The following is a 22,939-nucleotide window of genomic DNA, read 5'->3' as shown; positions in this document are numbered from 1 at the left end:
TCGAGATCCAATGACTGTTAGCAGAATATGGAATCGGTGGTTTCAGGAGGGTAATACGGAACGCCGCGCTGGATCCCAAAGCCTCGTATCACTAGCAGTCGAGATGACAGGCATCTTATCCGCATGGCTGCAAGGGATGGTGCACCCACGTCTCGATCCCTGAGTCAACAGATGGGGACGTTTGCAAGACAACAACCATCTGCACGAACAGTTCGACGAAGTTTGCAGCTCGGAGACCATGGCTCCGGTTACCCTTGACGCTGTATCACAGACAGGAGCGCCTGCGATGGTGTACTCAACGACGAACCTGGGTGCACGAATGGCAAAACGTCATTTTTTCGGATGCATCCAAGTTCTGTTTACAGCATCATAATGGTCGCATCCGTGTTTGGTGACATCGCGGTGAACGCGCATTGGAAGCATGTATTCGTCATCGCCATACTGGCGTATCACCCGGCGTGATGGTATGGTCTGCCATTGGTTACAAGTCTCTGTCACCTCTTGTTCACATTGACGGCACTTTGAACAATGGACTTTACATTTCATATGTGTTACGACCCGTGGCTCTACCCTTCATTCGATTCCTGCGAAACCCTACATTTCAGCAGTATAATGCATGACTGCATGTTTCAGGTCCTGTACGGGCCTTTCTGGATGCAGAAAATGTTCGACTGCTGCCCTGGCCAGCACGTTCTCCAGATCTCTCACCAATTGAAAACGTCTGGTCAATGGTGACCGAGCAACTGTCTCGTCACAATACGCCAGTCACTACTCTTTATGAACTGTGGTATCGTGTTGAAGCTGCATGGGCAGCTGTACCTGTACACGCCATCCATGCTCTGTTTGACTCAATGCCCATGCGTATCAAGGCCGTTATTACGGCCAAAGTTTCGGCGTACTGATTTCCCAGGACCAATGCACCCAAATTGCGTGAAAATGTAATCACATGTCAGGTCTAGTATAATATATTTGTCCAATGAATACACGATTATCGTCTGCATTTCTTCTTGGTGTGGCAATTTTAATGGCCAGTAGTGTATGTAGATGTAGACTTACCTTGCGGCTGTGCACATAGTTAGCTGAGTGGATTACTTTTAGTGTTTGAAGCAGAAACTGTGTTCTGTGCATCGTCCGACGACAACAACAGTGGTCGTTCATACCAAAAAACACAGTTTATATGTAAATCGCCCATAATACAAATAATTTACAAGTTACAAGAACAGCTGAAAATTATCCAGAGCACATTTTGAGGTAGTTATGAACCTCGCAACGAATGTTTCAGTTTTAAATAATACTGAACCAGAATAGATTAAGATAAGAAAATTCAACCCTAGACATAAACATACTTTTTGCTGAGATGCTGCTCGTACGTCTATTCAATCTGGAGTAATATTTCGTCAGTTTTTATAAATGTTTACTTGATGCAATAAATCTCTCACTTCGAGATATTGGTGCTGATATTCTAACGAAAAAAAGGAGACGGTAAATTAAGTGTAAGAGAGGAACTAATTACCAGAAACCTGTTACACCTAATATAATCGATCACGAAGTGTTTATGATGATCAGTATGCTTCCGGTTTCAGATAGCTTTGCGTCCAAAAATGGCTTAAATAAGGTCGTTTAAAAATCATTAGTTACAATCATCACAACATTTCTGTCCACGTGGGGTGGTTTCATTTGTAGGATATTGAGAAGTCACATACGAAACTTTGTAAATAGTCTTTCTAGAGATAGACTGTATGTAACGTCTCAGTATCCTTCCAATGAAACCACCATAGGCAGGCAGTAATGTTGTGATAGCTGTAAGTAACGATTTTTAAATAGGAACTTAATTCTCCAAATTTTGGACACAGAAGCATCTGGGATCAGGGGTATATAGATCAAACCCCTTCATGATGAATAATGTATTGAATAAATTTTGGTAATTACATGTTTCGTTTCATATAATTTTTTATTTATTTATTAATTTTTTTGTTTCAGTATACAATCAGTGGGGTAATTTCGAAGCGGCAGATGTAGAGTGTGAAGTATCATGCTAATAATTTTGGATCGGAACCTTAAATATTTAACTATTTTAAATTTTACTAGACTGGAAGAAACTCGAAAATTTGTTAAGACATTCGTAACTCTCTGAAAAAGTGCTCTGGAAAATTTTTGAACTGTTAATAATAGAACTGGTGAAGGTATCTGCAATGTGGACAATCTACACTCAAATGGCGAATCCATGCACCGTCTTCTCTCTCGTTGTCAATAACTACATTTTAGGAGCAAAAGAATCACTACTCTATCAAACGAAGCACAGAACATTGTTTTTGCTTTACATCATATGCTGTAAGTAATTCACCCAATTGGCAATGCGAACAACTGCAAGGTATACGCTCCTAATGGGAGAGCGAGATACCGTGCGACCACAGAGCAGCTATGTGCAAGCAGCGAGGCTGCGTGTAAATGCGACGAGACTTCCTACGACCAGTGAGGTGACAGCAGCGAGGTTGCAGCATAAATATAACCCAAGTCCGCGTCGATCGCGACTTGAGACAAATAAACTGGCCACCGTAATTATTCTCGAAGACTGGCTGCCTGCAGTGACTGGCAACACTGCAGGCTCAGACTGTTCCTGTAAAAAGCATCATCTTATGGTTGTGTTCGTGTCTATTCTTTGAGACATGTCGGAAGAATAGACACCGCAAATGTACAGGGCTATTACAAATGATTGAAGCGATTTCATAAATTCACTGTAGCTCCATTCATTGACATATGGTCACGACACACTACAGATACGTAGAAAAACTCATAAAGTTTTGTTCGGCTGAAGCCGCACTTCAGTTTCTGCCGTCAGAGCGCTCGAGAGCGCAGTGAGACAAAATGGCGACAGGAGCCGAGAAAGCGTGTGTCGTGCTTGAAATGCACTCACATCAGTCAGTCATAACAGTGCAACGACACTTCAGGACGAAGTTCAACAAAGATCCACCAACTGCTAACTCCATTCGGCGATGGTATGCGCAGTTTAAAGCTCCTGGATGCCTCTGTAAGGGGAAATCAACGGGTCGGCCTGCAATGAGCGAAGAAACGGTTGAACGCGTGCGGGCAAGTTTCACGCGTAGCCCGCGGAAAATTGGCTCATGCCACAACTGGAGACCGACAGCGCCGACTTCATCTTTCAACAGGATGGTGCTCCACCGCACTTCCAGCATGATGTTCGGCATTTCTTAAACAGGAGATTGGAAAACAGATGGATCGGTCGTGGTGGAGATCATGATCAGCAATTCATGTCATGGCCTCCACGCTCTCCCGACTTAACCCCATGCGATTTCTTTCTGTGGGGTTATGTGAAAGATTCAGTGTTTAAACCTCCTCTACCAAGAAACGTGCCAGAACTGCGAGCTCGCATCAACGATGCTTTCGAACTCTGATGGGGACATGCTGCGCCGAGTGTGGGAGGAACTTGATTATCGGCTTGATGTCTGCCGAATCATTAAAGGAGCACATATCGAACATTTGTGAATGCCTAAAAAAACTTTTTGAGTTTTTGTATGTGTGTGCAAAGCATTTTGAAAATATCTCAAATAATAAAGTTATTGTAGAGCTGTGAATTCGCTTCAATCATTTGTAATAACCCTGTACAACTAAGGCTATGACAGCCAATGATCCTTTCAGTGCAAATGCACACCAAGCTCTAACTCTTGCGGGAATCGGCGAGATACGGAGAGTGATGAGGGCAATGAGCAGGGTGTGGAGTGTGCAGTGGTGTGTCGTGTAAGCTGAGAATTTTAATGTGACGGGAGGCGTGCTAGGGTAGCCGTACGGTTGTGGTGACCACCTGGACGGCGTAGTGGTCGGCCACATTGATATAAAGCAACGCCCACTGACAACTAATGTCTTTAACTCCTTTGTGTACTGCCTTCTGCTCAAATTGTTCTGCGACGTCTGCGTCTCTGGTCTAGTTGTAACCTACATGTCGCATGAATGCAACGTTTTTCGGTCGAGACCACTAGTTGTGTGAAGATTTATAGCGCATTCGTCTGAAAGCTAGTCATGAGTATAGTGATAGATGCCTTTCACTCTGGCACTCCATACAACAGTTCTGTCCAGTAACATTTCTGTGACAGATTTTTTTGGCAGACTATCAGCCACTGAATGCCTTACGTACCAGAGCCATCAGAAACGCATTTGCTGGCATCCAGCAGCGGCTGCGGCGGTGGTAGCGTAGCGCTACCTCGCTCTTTGTCGAAAGCGCCAGCTGCTATTAGAGTAAAATGCTTTACTGTTGTTGACAAATTCTGAAAGAATAAAATGGATACGATTTGCGTTTCACGCTCGATAGCAGTGGAGGCAGTCGACTCAGTTTAAAAAGAGTCTTATCGCGTTAATATGCAAGATATGAGTATGGCTCAGAATTAATTTTGTAGCCGGCCGGAGTGGCCGAGCGGTTCTGGGCGCTCCAGTCTGGAACAGCGCGACCGCTACGGTCGCAGGTTCGAATCCTGCCTCGGGCATGGATGTGTGTGGTGTCTTTAGGTTAGTTAGGTTTAAGTAGTTCTAAGTTCTAGGGGACTTATGACCACAGCAGTTGAGTCCCATAGTGCTCAGAGCCATTTGAACAATTTTTTTTAAATTTTGTAGTTTGTGATTCAATTGAAATATCTTACTACATTGTTCAACGCTGCTGTTAATTGCATATACTTCATTAGTTTTCCTTCTGCAGGCAACTCTTCATGCAACTTTTTTGTTAGGAATTCGTGTGTTTCCATCAAATCAGAGTGAGTAACTGTGGTGTAATGCGTTTTACCGTCATTGTTCGATTGCTTACAGTAGATGAATCTGATAAACTGTGAAATACATCGCGGTGCATGCATATAGCAATGTATACACATTGCTCATTTTAATGTTCACGGATGGAATTAAGGGGAACTTAACGCTGTTCGAATATGACATTTAAGGTATTCACTTACACTGAAGCAAACGAAATCGCCAATTTTTAATCCACCCGAAATGATAGCACCCTGCTTCAGCGCACACCTGCAGTGTGTGCTTGGTTGCTGTTGCAGAGGCTTAGCACAGAAAAACTACGTATAGTGATTAGTGTGTTGTCTTCCTAAGTATCTCCCTGACATGTGGGTTCTAAGTGGCGGACGAAGCTCAAATTCTTGTCTTTAGCGGTCGCTTCGGATCTCTTCAGATATATTTTTACAGTTAAGCAGCCTGGCATTCGCAAAGCAGGTATCTATGGCCAGTAACACATTTTACTGAGCCGAGCTTGTGCACTTAAAGTGTAAAAATTTTCTTCAGATCTCGTTTAAGTATTTGTTCTAAAAATTTGCAGGTCCATTATATAAAACGAAAAATAGGAACGTTGATTACGTCTGTCTTGATCGCGAATAGAAATGACAACTCACACCGCCATTGCACCTTAAGACACATGCAGAACTACTCGGCTAACGAGATGTTGCTGGCACTGGGTGTCTCTCACTGTTTCTTTGATCTATGGGCCTCATAATGGAAAGGTGAAGATAAGAACAGTTGTTATTTATGTGAAAAACAGCATTCCCTTACTTTAAGTATTAAATGTTCTATCTGAGTTTCCATCGTACGTAAGGATTTGTTGCACGAATCAATGAACTGGAATGAGAATGCGATGTGAATTTATCAGGTCATTTCAGGACCACTCACGGAAGTAGATGTTCTGTTACATAGCTACCACATATACAGGGTGGTCCATTGATCGTGATCGGGCAAAATATCTCACGAAATATGCATCAAGCGAAAAAACTACAAAGAACGAAACTTGTCTAGCTTGAAGGGGGGAACCAGATGGCGCTATGGTTGGCCCGCTAGATGGCGCTGCCATAGGTCAAACGGATATCAACTGCGTTTTTTTTTAAACAGGAACCCACATTTTTATTACATATTCGTGTAGTACGTAAAGAGAATTCAATGTTTTAGTTGGACCACTTTTTTCGCTTTTTCGTAGATGGCGCTGTAATAGTCACAAACGTGTAAGTACGTGGTATGACGTAACATTCCGCCAGTGCGGACGGTATTTGCTTCTTGATACATTACCCGTGTTAAAACGTACCGTTTATCAATTTCGGAAAAGGTCGGTCTCGTGTTGATGTATGGCTATTGTGATCAAAATGCCTAACGGGCGTGTGCTATGTATGCTGCTTGGTATCCTGGACGACATCATCCAATTGCCCGGACCGTTCGCCAGATATTTACGTTATTTAAGAAAATCGGAAGTGTTCAGCCACATGTGAAAAGTCAACCACGACCTGCAGCAAATGATGATGCCAAAGTAGGTGTTTTAGCTGCTGTCGCGGCTAATACGCACATCAGTAGCAAAGAAATTGCGCGAGAAGCGGGAATCTGAAAAACGTCAGTGTTGGGAATGCTACATCAACATCGATTGCACCCGTACCATATTTCTATGCACCAGGCATTGCATGGCGACGGCTTTGAACGTTGTGTACAGTTCTGCAACTGGGTACAAGAGAAATTACGAGACGATGATAGATTTTTTGCAGGCCTTCTATTTAGCGACGAAGCATCATTCAGCAACAGCGGTAACGTAAACCGGCATAATATGCACTATTGGGCAACGGAAAATCCACGGCGGCTGCGACAAGTGGAACATCAGCGACCTTGGCGGGTTAATGTACGGTGCGGCATAATGGGAGGAAGGATAATTGGCCCCTATTTTATCGATAGAAATCTAAATGGTGCAATGTATGCCGATTTCCTACGTAATGTTCTACCGATGTTACTACAAGATGTTACACTGCATGGCAGAATGGCGATGTACTTCCAACATGATGGATGTCCGGCACATTGCTCGCGTGCGGTTGAAGCGGTATTGAATAGCGTATTTCGTGACAGGTGGATTGGGCGTCGAAGCACCACACCATGGCCCGCACGTTCACGGGATCTGACATCCCCGGGTTTCTTTCTGTGGGGAAAGTTGAAGGATAATTGCCATCGTGATCCACCGACAACGCCTAACAACATGCGTCAGCGCATTGTCAATGCATGTGCGAACATTATGGAAGGCGAACTACTTGCTGTTGAGAGGAATGCCGTTACACGTATTGCTAAATGCATTGAGGTTGACAGACATTTTTATCATTTATTGCATTAATGTGGTATTTACAGGTAATCACACTGTGCCGGCCGTAATGGCCGAGCGGTTCTGGGCGCTACAGTCTGGAACCGCGCTACAGCTACGGTCGCAGGTTCGAATCCTGCCTCACGCATATATGTGTGTGATGTCCTTAGGTTAGTTAGGTTTAAGTAGTTCTAAGTTCAAGGGGACTGATGACCTCAGAAGTTAAGTCTCATAGTGCTCAGAGCCATTTGAACCATTTAATCACGCTGTAACAGCATGCGTTCTCGGAAATAAGTTCACAAAGGTACATGTATCACATTGGAACAACCTAAATAAAATGTTCAAAAGTACCTACGTTCTGAATTTTAATTTAAAAAACTTACCTGTTATCAACTATTCGTCTAAAATTGTGAGCCATATGTTTGTGACTATTACAGTGCGATCTATCAAAAAGCGAAAAAAGTGGTCCAACTAAAACATTCATATTTCTTTACGTACTACATGAATATGAAATAAACAAGGGGGGATCTAATTTTTTTAAAAAAATTATTGATATCTGTTTGACCTCTGGCAGCGCCATCTAGCGGGCCAACCATAGCGTCATCTGGTTTCCCCCTTCAAGATAGAGTAGTTCCGTTCTGTGTAGTTTTTTCGTTTGACGCTTATTTCGTGAGATATTTGGCCCGGTCAGGATCAATGGACCACCGTGTATACTTGCCGTCCTCGCCCTTGACGGTCTGTCAGAGAAGTGGCGTGAGGGCCTTTTGTTTTTAATCAGTGTTGTCTCCTGATCGTTTCTAGCGTCGCTATACTTAAAACATTAATTGAATTTAGTCCAGAATTCCCAATTTTTGAAGCGTTCCGGGGTGGGACATGGCTATTAATGCCAGTGTTACATAATTTCAGCGTAAGGACACCAAAGCTATCGATATCATTTTCTGTCATGTAACTTATGCCACGACACACATTGAAGTACATAATTTTCTTTCACAATTACTATTTCTCCAATGATGGTGCCTAAGTTCGTAGCGTTTTTCCGTAAGTTTAGTAGCAGATGTAGGGCAAATTTTGCAAAAAAAAAAAAAAAAAAAAACTCAAATTTTTTAACTGCATGATATATTAGAGTGATTCTTTAAGAATAACATCGCTAAGTTTCATAATTAATCCTGGATAGAAATATGTTTTGAATAAATTTATTTGGGCTTCTGCGCCAGCTGTTCCCGCGAAGTGAATTATCCTTTCTGCAGGTACGAATAATGGAAACAGGGTAGCAGTTACAAGTATAGTTTTTCGAAAATTTATTCATTGCTTTCATGAGCTACTTGTTGACAAAGCAACTTTTCTTATATCTCCAAATATTTACTTGTTTTTCTGGTTTTTATGTCTGCAGTGTAGCTTTCTCAAGCATTTACCAGTTTCTTTTTAATACCCGTTTTCATATATATCGAGGTGACGGAAGTCATGGGATAGCGATATGCACATGTATTGATGGAGGCAGTATCGCGTATTAGAGGTATAAAAGGCAGTTCATTGGGTGAACTGTCAACTGCACTCAAGTGACGCACTAGAAAAGGCTTCCGACGTGATTACAGCTGCACGACAGAAATTAACAAACTTTGAACGTGGAGCTGGAATAATGGGACATTTCATTTCTGAAATCGTTAGAGAATTCAGTATTCCGCGATTCACAGTGCCAAGAGTGTGCCGAGATTACCACATTTCTGGGATTACCTCTCATCGCGGACAACGCAGTGGCCGACGACCTTCCTTAACGACTGAGAGCTCCCGCGTCTGCGTAGAGTCGTCAGTGAGACGAGGAACAGACAAACAACACTGCCTCAAATATCATCAGAAATATACAGGGTGTTTCAAAAATGACCGGTATATTTGAAACGGCAATAAAAACTAAACGAGCAGCGATAGAAATACAGCGTTTGTTGCAATATGCTTGGGACAACAGTACATTTTCAGGCAGACAAACTTTCGAAATTACAGTAGTTACAATTTTCAACAACAGATGGCGCTGCGGTCTGGGAAACTCTATAGTACGATATTTCCCACATATCCACCATGCTTAGCAATAATATGGCGTAGTCTCTGAATGAAATTACCCGAAACCTTTGACAACGTGTCTGGCGGAATGGCTTCACATGCAGATGAGATGTACTGCTTCAGCTGTTCAATTGTTTCTGGATTCTGGCGGTACACCTGGTCTTTCAAGTGTCCCCACAGAAAGAAGTCACAGGGGTTCATGTCTGGCGAGTAGGGAGGCCAATCCACGCCGCCTCCTGTATGTTTCGGATAGCCCAAAGCAATCACACGATCACCGAAATATTCATTCAGGAAATTAAAGACGTCGGCCGTGCGATGTGGCCGGGCACCATCTTGCATAAACCACGAGGTGTTCGCAGTGTCGTCTAAGGCAGTTTGTACCGCCACAAATTCACGAAGAATGTCCAGATAGCGTGATGCAGTAATCGTTTCGGATCTGAAAAATGGGCCAATGATTCCTTTGGAAGAAATGGCGGCCCAGACCAGTACTTTTTGAGGATGCAGGGACGATGGGACTGCAACATGGGGCTTTTCGGTTCCCCATATGCGCTAGTTCTGTTTATTGACGAAGTTGTCCAGGTAAAAATAAGCTTCGTCAGTAAACCAAATGGTGCCCACATGCATATCGCCGTCATCAATCCTGTGCACTATATCGTTAGCGAATGTCTCTCATGCAGCAATGGTAGCGGCGCTGAGGGGTTGCCGCGTTAGAATTTTGTACGGATAGAGGTGTAAACTCTGGCGCATGAGACGATACGTGGACGTTGGCGTCATTTGGACCGCAGCTGCAACACGGCGAACGGAAACCCGAGGCCGCTGTGGGATCACCTGCTGCACTAGCTGCGCGTTGCCCTCTGTGGTTGCCGTATGCGGTCGCCCTACCTTTCCAGCACGTTCATCCGTCACGTTCCCAGTCCGTTGAAATTTTTCAAACAGACCCTTTATTGTATCGCTTTTCGGTCCTTTGGTTACATTAAACCTCCGTTGAAAACTTCGTCTTGTTGCAACAACACTGTGTTCTAGGCGGTGGAATTCCAACACCAGAAAAATCCTCTGTTCGAAGGAATAAACCATGTTGTCTACAGCACACTTGCACGTTGTCAACAGCACACGCTTACAGCAGAAAGACGACGTACAGAATGGCGCACCCACAGACTGCGTTGTCTTCTATATCGTTCACATTACTTGCAGCGCCATCTGTTGTTGAAAATTGTAACTACTGTAATTTCGAAAGTCTGTCCGCCTGAAAATGTACTGTTGTCCCAAGCATATTGCAACAAACGGTGTATTTCTATCGCTGCTCGTTTAGTTTTTATTGCCGTTTCAAATATACCGGTCATTTTTGGAACACCCTGTATGTGGGACGTACAACGAACGTACCCGTTGGGACAGTGCAGCGAAATTGTTGTGGTTGGCAGGAGAGCCAACACCGTGTTACTAGAGGAAGCCGAAAGGCACGCGTTTTAGCTCACGCAGGCTGGCGTGGGGTCTGGAACAGGACAAGGAAATTAGAATTTAGAAAAAACGGACGTAGCTGGTGGAATACTTAACTTTAATCCATTAATGGTGAACGTCGCTCTTGACGGTACATGATTCACAGTATCAATAGTTACTGGTAATGGCGCCTTGCTAGGTCGTAGCAAATGACGTAGCTGAAGGCTATGCTAACTATCGTCTCGGCAAATGAGCGTATTTTGTCAGTGAACCATCGCTAGCAAAGTCGGTTGTACAACTGGGCGAGTGCTAGGAAGTCTCTCTAGACCTGCCGTGTGACGGCGCTCGGTCTGCAATCACTGACAGTGGCGACACGCGGGTCCGACGTATACTAACGGACCGCGGCCGATTTAAAGTCTACCACCTAGCAAGTGTGGTGTCTGGCTGTGACACCACAGAAATTTGCCGTTAAAGGGCTGTAGCGGCAGACGACCGACGCGAGTGTCTTTGCTAACAGCACGACGTCGCCTGCAGCGCCAGTCCTGGGCTCGTGACCGTATCAGTTGGACCCTAGAAGACCGGAAAACCGTGACCTGGTCAAGTAAGTCCCGATGGTAAGGGCTGATGTCGCGGTTCGAGTGTGGCGCAGAGACCAAGAAACCATGGGCACTCACTGTGGACAAGGCACTGTGGAAGCTGGTGGCGGCTCCTTGATGGTGCGGGCTGTGTTTACATCGAATGTTTGGCCACTTTATGACCACCTCGAGCCATTCATGGACGTAATGGTTCCAACAACAATGGAATTTTTATGGATGACAGTGCGCCACAAACGTTCGCGATAGGTTTGAAGAACATTCTGGGAAGTTCGAGCGAATGGTTTGGCCACCCAGATCGCGAGAGGTCATTTCGTGCAAGAAATCCTGCACCGGCAAGACTTCCGCAATTACCGACTGCCACAGAGGCAGTCTAGCTCAATATTCCTGCAGCGGGAACGTCCAGTAGTAGTTGTACAAAGGGCAAAAGAAGGTCCCATACGGTATTAGGAGGGATCCTATGAATTCTCTCTCTCTCTCTCTCTCTGCGTGCGTGTCTTATCAGAAGATAATGCTGCATAAGAAACACACACGTGTGCGGGGACTTCTCCCCTCTGAAGCTCGCTACAGAGCTACCCGTAGAACTATTCACAATTATCATCTTTGGAAACATTTGGCATCTATATGATAGTGCTATTACTTCCGCATGTTGTCCTGAATTGTCCCTCTAAAGTCAGTTGGCATTCCTTTTCCACTTCGATGTCTCGTGCTTTAAGGAGCGATCAGAAACTTTCGAAGGTAGTAGAGTAAAGAATCGGTACACTAATCAGACAAAATCGCCGTGCTCATTGAGACCATCTTCCAGCCGACGTACCAGATCGAAGATACCCGTTTGGTCTAACACCGTGTCCTCCTGTGCGAAGAGGTCCGTATCTGCCTCCTGCACTTGTTCATCCGATAGGATTCGCGACTCTTGGAGCCCTCTTTAATGGAGGTAACTGCGTGATAATCGGATGAGGGAGAGATTAGTAGTACAGAGCGAATGCTCCAGTGTCCTGACATTGGTAGGCATCACTTCTGCGCGACGGCATTTGCGATATAGGGACTCGTTATCACGAAGCAGCAGCACTCCTTTTCACACCATTCAACCACGGTGATGTTCAACAGCCGTGCTGCCCCGTACACTTTATTCATTCTCCGACAAATGTCTACTAATGTTCGTCTTTCGGCAGTCAAGTGTTACAGAACTCTGGCCCTGTTGGTCACATGTGGTAATAACGTCACCCTTGTTCACGTTCCTGCACTTACCACAAGCACGTAAAAAAAAAAAAAAAAAAAAAAAAAACACCAACGCCACAATGACCCGTTGCCTACATCGCTGTGCCTATACGGGGTCTCCCATTTTAATCTATACCGACCTACATCTCTGGAGCGGCACAATTATGACAAAAATGTCTAGTACATGTTGTAAGGTTCCAAGGGGGTGATGGAGTGGTTACCTCGAAATGATCTTGAACACTGTTTTCAAGGTCAAATCAAGCTGAAGTCCAATTTCGCAAATGGTAACCCCTATTTTTTTATTCCAGATTCGTATTTTACGTGAGAAAGTACGTATTGTTTGTAGGAACCATTTCTTCTCAAAAAACCAATGGTTTGTCGCGAGAGGGCACTTCATTGTTACCTTCCCAGGTTACCAGTATATCGAAAACGAAGGGAGCTCGGAAAAAATTTTCGATGAAAATCTTATATGGTTTCTGATCTCTGTCCACTGTTGAAATTTTCGTGAACTTGAAATGGCCTCGAAATTCTTCAGTTGGGATTAATTTCAAGGCCATTTCAAGTTCACGAAAATCTCACCAGTGGCCAGAGATCAGAAACCATACAAGATCGTCATTGAAAATTTTTTCCGATCTTGCTTCGTTCTCGAGATATTGGTAACGGGGAAAGTTACAGCGAAGTGCCCCGTGGCGACAAAGCGTTGCTTTTCGAAAAGAAAAAAAAAAATATTCCCTACAAACAATGGGTATTTTTTTCCGTGGAATACGAAAATGAAGGTTATCATTTACAAAATTGAACATGACCTTGGTTTAATCTTGAAAAGAAGGTTCAAGGCCATTTCCACATAACCATTCCATGACACCCTTCAAACCTTACAACTTCCGCTAGAGTTGGTTTTTTTTTTTTTTTTTTTTTTTTTGCAGAGTTGTGCCGCTCCAGAGATATCGGCGGGTATAGATTAAAATGTGACCGTCATCGGAGTGGCGATTCGTTGCATATACGCCGCGCCAATGTTCTGAAACGGAACTTTTTGATCGGCCCTTATATACAGTCCTAATCCTCATTTTAGTGAGACACTGCGATAGAAAAATTTTTGGACTCCAGGAAGGCGCTCTCCTTTAACACTGCGTTACGAGGCTCTGTGACCAGTGTCACGACGACAGAAACCTGCTGCCGGTAGCGTCTTGCTAGGTCAGTGTTCCGCGCTTGTCTTATCATGCAAGGACGGAGTAAATTGTCAGTTTTAATCGCAGTGGAGACCAGTGCACTCAGATTTCTTATTTGTAATTTTATTTAACTAAGTTGCGAATTTCTAGATTCTTTAACTAAATATGGAGAAAACGTTTATATATTAACCTTAGATTATTAAACCCTCGTAAGGCTTTCGTTTGTAGCTGGGTATAAGAAAGAGAATTTTGTTCTTAGTTGGATATGAAACATACCATTGTAGGTCTGGTAATTGTAACTAACTAAAGCACAACCTGTGACTGACTTTGAATAAAATAGAATCATGGCGATGTACTTAACTGCACTGTGACTATGTTTTTCATTGTCTGCTTTACGTAGCAATTTTCTCCAATAAAAAGCATATTAAAAATGAGGTTTTCGATATAAAAGTCTGTGGAACTGCGAAACCCATTTCAGCATTAGGTCAGAATGAACCGATCATTAAATATTTGGTGAGATATTTACTTGCTGATTTGTAGAAGCTCTGTCATTCGGAATTTCAGTTTCCTCCGTTCAGTGACACACTGCGGAAGAAACCTTGCCGAGGGTGATAGCCTGGTTACAATCTTAATGACGTGAATCCCGACTCAACGGGAAAACCGGTTGACAAGAGCTCCTTACGATAAGCTTTCCAGTTTTTGAATCGTGTCACGAGAAGATATTTGTTTGCTCTTAGCCTTTCGAATAACTGATTAAGTTTCCAGAGGTGAAAGTGTGCATCGCATGTATCTCCACATTATAACATACAGAATGCTACCATTAGAGCTATAGTGGTGTTGATAAATTCATTTACTAAGCCGATCTGCCTCGAATGATGTAAATTTCCAATTAAGTGACTACTATGCGTGTTGATTACTCCCCTGGAAGGGAAACATTTCATCAGTGACATTCGAGACATTCAGAAATCTGGTGACGCCTTCCTCTAGGGTCAGATCGAGTTATATACTGAGATCTACGATGTTAATTAGAGTCAGTCGGAAAATGTCGGTTTGTATGAAACAGTAGATAAAAAAGTTGCCCACGAAAGACAAGGGAGTGTGTTAACGTCCCGGCCTGGCTCGCAGCTACAGTCTACTGGTAAGTTTCAATCGTGACAATATTGTTGTGAACTCTTCATTTGGAACAAGATTTAAATAACTGAAGCTGTTCATTTTCAAGCTCCAGGTAGCCTAATCACCACCATTTGCGGTACGTAACGTCACCACGAGCAGTGCTCCGATGCGTAAACTGAAGAACAGTATGCTACCTTGTCTATGAATCCCTATATTAACGTAATAGTAAACAGTGAAAGATTTGTGCATGTGAAATGTCACTCTGCTGATTTAACCCTCGCCCACATCAAACGGGTAGGGGTGAAAGTACTTTATGTCCACCATTTGAAAATACTGTGATATTTTCAGTTTCTTTATATTTTAAAATTTTGAAAATATTTTTACTGTTTTTAATGAATCCATCTATCACATTCCATAACTTAACGCAAACATATCTTCGAAGTAGATGTCACTTCCTCAATAAATGTATTCAGTATTTTCAGGTTCAGCACCTTCCTTACGCATCAGTATTCGTTTAAATAAGATGTTAGTTAAAGTCGACAAGAACTAACGAAATTTGTGTTTTTAAAACCTTTTTGTGGTCGGCATAATGTACTCTTCGCCCCATTGGTAGTATACATTATTGGAAGTGCACAGATATTACTGAGAGATGTGACAAAAGCTATTCTCAGGTTCGGGGTCATACTTGCACTTGATACAGTTTTAAAAGGTATGTTGTGAGAAAAAGTCAATACAAAACAAAATATTGTTTTTCTATTTTTTAAGATGGGCATATTTCACTTCGATACAAGGGTATGAACAGAAATACCTTGAGAATAGACTTCCTAACACTTGAATATATATTTTCAAAGGTCTCTGTTGGATTCCTTCCATGTTAATTTCCTAAATCTGTTGTCATTTACGGCATAAATTCCTCTTCTAAATTTACTGTGGCGTTTCTGACTAACTGGGAGGAGACTGAGTAGTGGAACGTGTTACTTTTACACGCAAACAAGAACGATCTGTCACACTACTACACTTTAAAACACAGTTTATATGTAATTCATGTCACACAGACTCATACGGAACCTACATCTGCTTTCTTTTATATACTGTATATGATCAGATACTGTCATCCCCCTTCCCTTCTGTGTAAGAGGATGAATGAGCAAATGTATTTCTAGTTGCATGCTTGAGGGTAGCAGACAAGCCTGTCTGCTAGAGAACAGTAGGACCAACGTCGGAATAGGTAGCTACGCTTTCTAAAAGCAAAGAGGTTTCTATCCTTAGTATGGTCCTGTCCGTCGCTTGTCATGTTGGTATAGGAAGCTGCCCCTCTGGCCACTTCCGTTTGTATTTGTGAGCCCCCCTCAGGAAGGGACCAGGTCAGTCTGTCCGTGGCGAGCGTCTGAAGTGGTAAGATCTCCGGCTAAGCACGTGTCTGCTAAGTCCGTAGGACAATGGATTTCTTAAGTTCAGCCTAACTGAAAATTTAATCAAATTTATTTCAGGTTTAGCTCTAAAATACACTCCTGGAAATTGAAATAAGAACACCGTGAATTCATTGTCCCAGGAAGGGGAAACTTTATTGACACATTCCTGGGGTCAGATACATCACATGATCACACTGACAGAACCACAGGCACATAGACACAGGCAACAGAGCATGCACAATGTCGGCACTAGTACAGTGTATATCCACCTTTCGCAGCAGTGCCGGCTGCTATTCTCCCATGGAGACGATCATAGACATGCTGGATGTAGTCCTGTGGAACGGCTTGCCATGCCATTTCCACCTGGCGCCTCAGTTGGACCAGCGTTCGTGCTGGACGTGCAGACCGCGTGAGACGACACTTCATCCAGTCTCAAACATGCTCAATGGGGGACAGATCCGGAGATCTTGCTGGCCAGGGTAGTTGACTTACTCCTTCTAGAGCACGTTGGGTGGCACGGGATACATGCGGACGTGCATTGTCCTGTTGGAACAGCAAGTTCCCTTGCCGGTCTAGGAATGGTAGAACGATGGGTTCGATGACGGTTTGGATGTACCGTGCACTATTCAGTGTCCCCTCGACGATCACCAGTGGTGTACGGCCAGTGTAGGAGATCGCTCCCCACACCATGATGCCGGGTGTTGGCCCTGTGTGCCTCAGTCGTATGCAGTCCTGATTGTGGCGCTCACCTGCACGGCGCCAAACACGCATACGACCATCATTGGCACCAAGGCAGAAGCGACTCTCATCGCTTAAGACGACACGTTTCCATTCGTCCCTCCATTCACGCCTGTCGCGACACCACTGGAGGCGGGCTGCACGATGTTGGGGCGTCAGCGGAAGACGGCCTAACGGTGTGCGGGACCGTAGCCCAGCTTCATGGAGACGGTTGCGAATGGTCCTCGCCGATACCCCAGGAGCAACAGTGTCCCTAATTTGCTGGGGAGTGGCGGTGCGGTCCCCTACGGCACTGCGTAGGATCCTACGGTCTTGGCGTGCATCCGTGCGTCGCTGCGGTCCGGTCCCAGGTCGACGGGCACGTGCACCTTCCGCCGACCACTGGCGACAACATCGATGTACTGTGGAGACCTCACGCCCCACGTGTTGAGCAATTCGGCGGTACGTCCACCCGGCCTCCCGCATGCCCACTATACGCCCTCGCTCAAAGTCCGTCAGCTGCACATACGGTTCACGTCCACGCTGTCGCGGCATGCTACCAGTGTTAAAGACTGCGATGGAGCTCCGTATGCCACGGCAAACTGGCTGACACTGACGGCGGCGGTGCACAAATGCTGCGCAGCTAGCGCCATTCGACGGCCAACACCGCGGTTCCTGGTGTGTCCACTGTGCCGTGCGTGTGATCATTGCTTGTACAGCCCTCTCGCAGTGTCCGGAGCAAGTATGGTGGGTCTGACACACCGGTGTCAATGTGTTCTTTTTTCCATTTCCAGGAGTGTATTTAAATTATCTTTTATATATATATCACCAGTTGTCGTATGACTATTAAAAGATTATAATTAATGTTAGTGTGGTTGGGAATTTGGTAAGCTAGACTGGATACCTGGTGAAACAGTTGCTCAGTAATGCAAGGTTAACTTCCCCAGACAGCTCACAGCTTTAAACCGCTTTTATTGGCTATCAGTACCGCTTTCAAAGAAAATTAAAGCAACAACTTTACAATTTGATGTTAAATTTCTTTTCTTCAGGACCGCTTTTTTTAGCCATTGCCGATCAACATTTATATGCTCTCTACTTCGGGCATTTTTAGTTGTATTTCTGCTTAAATAGCAAAACTCATATACTAGTTTTAGTGTCTCGTCTCCTGATCTGTTGCCTCAGCAACGCCTGATTTAATTCAAATACTCCCATACCCTTGTTTCGATTTTATTAATGTTTACGTTATATCATCCTTTCAAGAAACTATTTCTTTCAATTGCTCTTCCGAGTCCCTTGCTGTCTGTTCAGAATTCCAATGTCATCGGCAAACCTCTAAGTATTATCTCCATTTAAGACTGCCCTATTAGAAGGTTATTAACGCGAGGATGTAGCAGCGGGAGGTGTGTGGTACTCCCACGGAGCACGTTACACCTGGACCACACAGGCCTCCTTACCGAATCGCCAAAGGTAAAATAAAAAATAGCTCTCCCAGACCAAACGCGATCTGAAAATCTGACAATTGCAGTCTTAAGAATTAAATGAACGAATTCATTTCCCCTTTTGATGTTCAAGTAATTTCTGAAAGCACGACGGAAATATCTGCTTAGAATATTGAAGACATTTACTTTTAAAAAGAAGAAAACGAAAAACTGTCAAAAGCTTCAGATAAACACAGAATTTACATTTTAGCATTAGAGGCAAGACGGTTCACGGAAGACAACTCTATGAAATATGAGAACTACCGCAACTTTCAAGGGAATGTAAGAATTAGTCACAAACGAGGTATTACATATCAAGGGATGGCATTCGCCATCAATTGTTATGTGATGCACACTGTGACATTTATTTTCCGTCTGAAAGAGTGTCCCTTCTGAGGTGGTGAAACAAAAATTTCACGTCGATTAATTGCGGTGCTCCTATAAATGAAGATATTAGGAAGAACCCAGATAACGTGAAATATTTTTGGGAAACCTTAGAAAATGATGTATCCAAATTCCCAAACGGTAATGTACAAATACTGTACGGGGATTTTGACGTTCAAAGTGGAAAGATGAATCGTTTCGAAAAATTGTCAGAGATTACCCAGCAAAAGAAAAGAACTAACAGAAATGGGTGAACATTGATCAGTCTGTGAAAGCTTTCAGTTTAAAACTGATGTCCAAATATTTCAACACACAAAAAAATCCTGTAAGGCCACCATATCCATATTTAGCGGAGTACGAAATTAAAGTTGCAATTTTAAACAAAAACATTAAGCAATGAACGTCCAGTTAAAGACAGGATCAAATACGGAAACAAATAATTGCTTGAAACAACTAAGGTAAAATTTATTCCAGAGTATAAGACTAGAAGCGAGAGGAATAAAAGTATAATACTGACGCACAGAAATAATGTAACAAACAAAGAAACCTTCCAAAACACATTAAACAACTTAGAAACTAGTGACTGTAAAAACATCATTTCCATAATAATAGATACTACCAAGGAAACAGCCCCAGTGCAAAAGAACAATAAATACGAATGTTGGAATGAAGACTGAAGATGTTATTGAAGACAGATTTACGGCGTGGGGAGGGTGGTAAATACAAAGAAAGACGTTTATTTTTTGGGATTTATAATCCAAGGAAAGTAAACGACAAAAAGTTTGTTAGACTTGCTAACATAAATCTTGAAAATTCTCTTCTACATGATACTGAATAAGTATTCCAGAAAACAAGAAATTTTTATAAAACATTTAAAATAAATTAACGAGCTATCAACCAGCAAGTTTACGTTTTAAAAGAGAAAACAGAAAATTTGCCATTAACAATAAAGAAATATGAAAATTACAGTAGAAAACTTTAAGAAACTTCTGCACTACGAGGAACAAGTGATCTTCTGACAAGGTAGAACAAGGATTTTCTTTTAAATTCGAAGCCGCTAGATGAAACAATAATTCAGAATATGATGAAAGAACTCAAAAGTAACAAAGCTCTTGGAGAGCACTCAGCTGTCGGGGAAATGTGGAAAATGCTAGCTATTACATGATTGAAAGAATTTCTGAAACTTTTGTGGGAAATTTGGGTAATATAGAAAATCCCGGATGAATGGGAATGCGTCCTCATACATCCTTCACACTTGAAGGAAATAAGGTAGACGTCAACTACTATAGACGAAATTCTCTAATGAGTTTTACGAACATAATCTATTCAAGGAGTTTCCAAATCTTTCGGGGGAGCAATCACATTATCAGCTAGGCGAACACCGTGGGAGATTTAGGAAGGAGCGATCCTACATGGAAGAGATAATAAATTTGAAACTGATCGTAGGGAACTATTGCCTGAGAACCAAAAATCTAGTTTCAGACTAGACGTCAAGGATGCCCTCGATTCACTAGACAATACACCACTAAAAGAATCTGGTACAGACAGAACAACTGCGCCAGTATTTAAAGAAACAGAGACAGAAACAAAATGCAAAATAAAATTTCATGGAGAAATTTCAAAACCACTTGAAATAAAAACTGGTTTAAGGCAAGGTGATGGTCCGACACCATTGACAAACTCCGTTTTGGAAAAGAAAATAAGGGGATGGAATCTTAAACTTGAAGAAAATGGAATACAAGAAATCCGATTGGGATACAAAAACTGACGTCAAATTCAAATGTCCAACTTCGGAGACGATTTAGCAATATATTCGGGAAACATCGATACAATGACGAAGGAGACAAACCACTTGAAAGAGATACCGTAAAAGGTTTGATCGCTAATTTCTTTTGAGAGGACAGAATTCAAAATGAATATTAAAATTGTCCACAACTCCGAAGTGCCAGATATGGTATTTAGGCCAAGTAATACAGCAAAGCGGTCTAGACAGAAAACCAAACAAAAACGAAGCCCATAAAACGGAAACGGGTTATTAATTAACGAAAGACATTTGTAGAAAGTCACTCTCAGCAAAAACAAAAATACATCAATGCAACACGTTCATTAAACCAGAGTGATTTTATGCAGCGGAGTGTTTTATCCTCAACGAAAGAGAAAAACTGAACAACTGAAGTAAAATGAAAGGAAGGTACTACGAAAAACACTAATTTCAAAAGCGTTGGGAGTATGTGATGACAAGAAGGTATTTATGAAATTAATTTCTGAAGCTAGCCAAAGTTTTGATTGAGTCAAACCAGGGTAATGCGCTGAACCTGTTTTAAAGAGCACACATCGAGTTGTGGTTGCAATTCGCTTTTGCAGCGCATCTGAAGCAGTTGCGGCGATCGTCTCCGCTGGGGAGCGAGTTACTATTTCAGACTACTTCATAGCTGCGCGTTTAAATAGACTCATGCTCTCGGTAATACATGACAAAGTTTGTGACTTTATTGGGTAGCTTTTCATTGACTTACTGATTTCTTTCCTGGCATCGGCCGTAGCCGAGCAATCGTGATGTATGTCGGCCAAGGCGATTAGCGTGACATCACTAGTTCGTTGCTGGGTTTGTATTTCCCGTGGACCGTGTGCAGATTATTACTTTGTTATTAAAACAGAATGAAATGAACTGGTTGTTCTGTATTTATAGCCAGTTGTGGTGCTTTTAAGCTTTTGTTTCGATGCAATTACGAACCGTTCTGATATTTCCTGGCAAATTAGCCTTTCGTGGGCAAATGCGCTACTTATTGAGCTACCCAAGCATGACTTACGACTGCTCCTCACAGAGCACCTGCTGCTGCAAAGTGAAAATTCATTCTTGAAACAGTCCCCCACGCTACAGCTAAGCCACGAATCCTCAGTATCCTTTCTTTTGGGTGTGATAGTGCCGCAGTTCTGCAGGAGAACTTCTGCGAAGTTTGGCAATTTAAGAAGAAAGGTACTGGTCGAAGTAAAACTGAGGGCGGATCGTGAGTCATGCTCGAGTAGCTGTAGCACTTACCCGCGAAGGGCAAATATGTCTGGTTCAAGTTCTGGTCTGGCACACAGTTTTAATCTGCCAGGGAATTTCATGTCAGTGCATGCATACATACATTATCAGTAGTAACTGCATCGGTTTTTAAGATCTTGAATTATTGCTATTTTGAATTTACTGTTCTTGTTTTCAGTCATCAGCCAGAGTGATGTCACGGAGATATTACAATGTGTTCACCTACTTTTAATCAACTATAACTTAAAAAGAACAATCTGATTAAAATAATGATCGTCGTCGTTTTCTATACAGATGTATCAAACTGCAGCCAGCCGCTTTGGCCTAGTGGTCCTAGACGCTTCAGTCCGGAACCGCGCGGCTGCTACGGTCGCAGGTTCGAATCCTGCCTCGGGCATGGATGTGTGTGGTGTCCTTAGGTTAGTTAGGTTTAAGTAGTTCTATGTCTCGGGGACTGATGACCTCAGATGTTAAGTCCCATAGTGCTTCGAGCCATCAAACTGCATCTGGCCAATTAACTAAATGAAAGTGGAATTTTTAGCCTATTAAAAAGAAATGTTCATTCAAAGTATAGTCTACAGAGTTATCAGTACCAACATTATATTGTTGCTTTATAGGATGTCTTTGGAAAAGAAAATCCGCAAGCAACGTCCATGCAGTAATTTCAAATACTTTAATTGGAACATTTTTACACTGCTGATGCCAGAACGATCTTTAGAAGTACCAGTTTTAATGAATTCAGCGAGGATACATAGGAGACTATGCGCGTAAAGCAGTTTCAGAATAGTGCTCAGTATCACACACGTTGAATGAGAGGATACAAGACGGGCATCGGACATTGTTATATGGCTATACAAATGCATGGGCTGTAATAATAACATTATAAATTTGGTCATCTCCAATTAAAGATTCTGGTTGACCAAGTTCAGCACGAATAAGTTATATGGCTACAGGTATAAAGATACCAGGGAGAATATCTTGGCCTGCTCTAATTCATGCGTTATCACTAGGAAGTGTGACAAGGAATGTGTAACACCGCAAACTTCGGCCCCTGCGACATTCTGACAAAGTAATCCACTGTGTTAACACGTATCTCGAGTGTGATTATATGATATACTAATAAATCACCCCAGCGCCTCTCGTGTGTGTGTGGGAGGGGGGGGGGAGGATGTGAGGGGGAAGAGCAATAAGAATGGGGTAATTTGTACCCCGATTTAAGAAAACGGGTTTTTGACGCATGTCAAT

General features: G+C 42.9%; 1 protein-coding gene across 2 annotated transcripts in view; it reads right to left on the bottom strand.

Moving 5' to 3' along the window:
* Positions 1-22,939, bottom strand: part of LOC126191448 (venom dipeptidyl peptidase 4-like) — a 362,149-nt gene that overhangs the window by 307,505 nt on the left and 31,705 nt on the right. The gene's annotated exons all lie outside the window — the stretch shown is intronic.

The sequence above is a fragment of the Schistocerca cancellata genome, chromosome 6 (genome assembly GCF_023864275.1).
Source record: "Schistocerca cancellata isolate TAMUIC-IGC-003103 chromosome 6, iqSchCanc2.1, whole genome shotgun sequence".
Lineage (NCBI taxonomy): Eukaryota > Metazoa > Arthropoda > Insecta > Orthoptera > Acrididae > Schistocerca > Schistocerca cancellata.
This window is presented reverse-complemented; position numbering and strand designations above follow the sequence as displayed.